A 3,443-nucleotide genomic window follows, 5' to 3' on the forward strand; every position below is an offset into this window, starting at 1 on the left:
TTCTCAATATATGGTTACAATGATTATTAATACAAGTGATTTACAGTAAACACATTCTTAATAAATTGTTTAACAACTACTTATGGTACCTTTCATTATAAAACCACTTTTTATTAGTTACAATTGTGGTTTACTATGACCCAGAAATACTTCATATACCAAAAGCCATGATTAGAATAGAATAATTGCATATTTCACAACAATATCCACATATCTCTGCATCTATATATATCTGTCTTAGTTGACTTGTATAAGTTTGAGGGTCAATTTATACATAATTTCACATTATTTTCATTAAGTGAACATCTCATGTGTATTTCTTTAGGGAGTGGAGTAAAGGGGCATATTATCTTTCCTGCTTTCCTGGAGTGAAATGTTTTATCAGCCTGTTAAGGTGGACTGCTCTTCTGATAATTAGCTCAGGCCTTCTTCAGCCTCGAAGAGAACTGTTGTTTGTCAGTGTTCTGTGTGTGTGTGTGCGTTTGATATTCTTTGCAGGTTCTGAACTTTGTGATATAGCCTAAAACATTCTCGGACCCTGGAAGAAGGTCACCACGGACTTAAATCTCGGAAATGGACGACAAATATTCTGATTAACGGCGATATACCCACTTATCAAAATGTATTATTGTTTAGACTTTGTTGTCTTAGCCAATCAGAAGTAAACGATTATGTAATGCATGTCCTTGGAAAAGGTATAATTGTGTGAGATTTGTTTGTAAGGTAGAGTTGGCTTGCGACCTCCTCGTGACTTTGACGCTGGCTCTACCAATTTAACTGCAAACTATTCTTCAGTAAAATTGTACTTATTTGATTGAATTTCACGACTCCTGGTCTTCTTTCATCATATTATCTGGTCCTGGGTCTTACAACTGTTACCCCCCCCCCAAATAAACATTATTACATGTGTTTATTACATATGTTTATGTAATAAACTATAATTCCCCTATAGTGTTTTTTTATATTTATATTCCAATGGTTGTAGTGCTTTCCTAGTGATCAGACTGACTTACTACATGTTGAATACTGCCAATACCTACCTTACTGTAAGTATATTACAATCATATTATTCTGAAGAAATTATTCTATTTTCACCTTTTTTCATGTTCCAGAGGTTATAGCATGTTCCTAGTGATCACTCTACTCAATTAACTTTGATCAATGTATTAGGTAAAAGTATGTATTATAACTGCTGTTCCTTGTACAACACATTTCTTTCACTGATTAAAGAAATTCAGATACTTTAGATTAATCATATTTTCAACGTTATAAATAAGCAACACCCTTATTGTAATGATTCAAGTTAAGTCTTTGTTATGAAGTCCTGAAGAAGTGGATTCTGGAATACAGGATAATGTATGACATTCAGTACCACGGACAGTAATATTTCTGCAGGACTGTAAACATCAATCAATGTACATGAATTGTGTTATTGTTAAAGTTCCATGTTAAACACAGATGTCATACAACAGGAAAACATAAAATAGAGTTTAGCCATTCTTTTTATTGAACACCTGGAGAACACTGTTACACAGTCTTTATCACAGATAAAAACAGAAAAACAGAGGTGAATAAAACAGCAAGACATGGGCTGTAGTATGTTCTGTAGGGTCCAGACAAGATGATCCAACTTGCTTTGTAGCAGTCGTCTCGATGCTTTTAAAAACCTTTTGAAATAAATCATATGTCATTATTAAAACCACCACACTTACACAGTTCTTTTTCATTTTTTTCTCAAATAAATAAATAAATATAAACGGTTGTAAAATGAAGCAATTAACTATGTTCAGGAGATTAAACATGATTTTCCTTTCTACAGTCTGGATTGTTACCAAATCACAGTTCATGTACAGATTCATTCATTATTATTTCATAAACACATTTTTAAACACCATCATTATAATGCAGGTTTTGTTGCTAAAGGACATTCTATAGCATCAGAACACATAATGTGAGAGATATTTGCCAGTAGGCTACAGTTGGCTAAAATGTAGTTGTCTGTTTGCACACGATGAAAAACAATATTAACTTTTTAGACGGTCCTTATCTTGGTTACGACACACATTTAATATTCATCTCTAAAGTACATGCTTAAAAATATACTTGCCCATTTTGATCGATTGTAAAAAATGTTGTAGTTCACAACATTTGTTGTCAATATCATGTAGCTGCTTCGAATCTGAAAAAAAAAAAAAAATAGCTTTATTGACTATTTAATTGAAAAAGTTCTTTAACGCGAATGTGCGAATATAAAACTAACTTTACCTAAGTGATTTAATGCAGTGTTTCGTCAGTATTATTGTATTCTTATATATATATTCTATATATATTTTATTTTCAATTTAATATTTTTATTTTTATTTTTTTTATTCAATTTGTAATTATTTTGTATTATTATCTCTACCTTGCTGTTTTGTATTGTTGTGCACTGGAAGCTCCTGTCACCAAGACAAATTCATTAAAGAAGGGCTCGACTTGAAACAAAATGACCGACAGTCGGCGCTCGAACGCTTTTCCTCAAAGAATAGCTGCATAGTAGAGGACTACAATGCTGCCTAATTAAGCGACTAGTACAACACAATTACTGTAAAACAAAAAGATTGGACCACAACAACGGAGGTTTTGGAGAATCTCTGGAGGGGATGCAGTTACTATTAGGGCCTTACATTATCGTGATCCAAGTTTTTACGCAACTGACATAAAAAGCCAAAACTACTCCTAAAAAATATGAAATGCAACCGGACGCTGGGCGCTGTTACTCTAGCTGTGATCAGATCATTTGTGACTAAACGAGACTGTTGATAATAAAGCCAAACAACAACAAAAATGTATTTACATCCTCCTTTACTTTCCTATTTCTTATCTGTCATGCTACAACAACAAAAGTGTTAAGATAGCTTGCTAAAATGTACAGGGATTTGTTACACTTCACTGAATTAGTTTTTAGAAATGTGTAGCTCTCACAAGTCATTCAATATTCAATAATGCTTGCGCTAAATATCGAACACGGAAAATCGAAAACAATTTCCGCCCGAACAGGGACTTGAACCCTGGACCCTCAGATTAAAAGTCTGATGCTCTACCGACTGAGCTATCCGGGCTCTGTTACCGCATGTATAGGTAACTTTCTTGTTCGACATTATTGTAAAGCCGTTATACGTATAGTTTAAAATGTTATAGTTTATTATAGTAGCGCTTAATGTCAGGGACATTTATTTCCATTGAAATAATTCTTGAAACGTGGCAACAAATGAGCTTTAACAGTGGTGCGTACAAAACTAAGGATATCCGAACAATTGGGATTCAGAAAACTAAGGCTTCATTGTTAGGGTCTCTGAGCACTGGGCTTGTTAATCAGGGGTCACGAGTTCAAGTCGCGCTAGGCGCTGATCCATATATCAGTGGCTGACGGCCGTTTTGTGATGCACATTCTCACTTTGAAT

General features: G+C 34.0%; 1 non-coding gene across 1 annotated transcript; it reads right to left on the reverse strand.

Moving 5' to 3' along the window:
- Nucleotides 1–3,028: 3,028 nt before the first annotated feature.
- On the reverse strand, nt 3,029–3,101 carry trnak-uuu (transfer RNA lysine (anticodon UUU)). Its single transcript has one exon. It is a non-coding gene; the product is annotated as a tRNA-Lys (tRNA).
- Between the last annotated feature and the right edge of the window lie 342 nt (nt 3,102–3,443).

This window comes from Xyrauchen texanus, chromosome 11 (assembly GCF_025860055.1).
Source record: "Xyrauchen texanus isolate HMW12.3.18 chromosome 11, RBS_HiC_50CHRs, whole genome shotgun sequence".
Lineage (NCBI taxonomy): Eukaryota > Metazoa > Chordata > Actinopteri > Cypriniformes > Catostomidae > Xyrauchen > Xyrauchen texanus.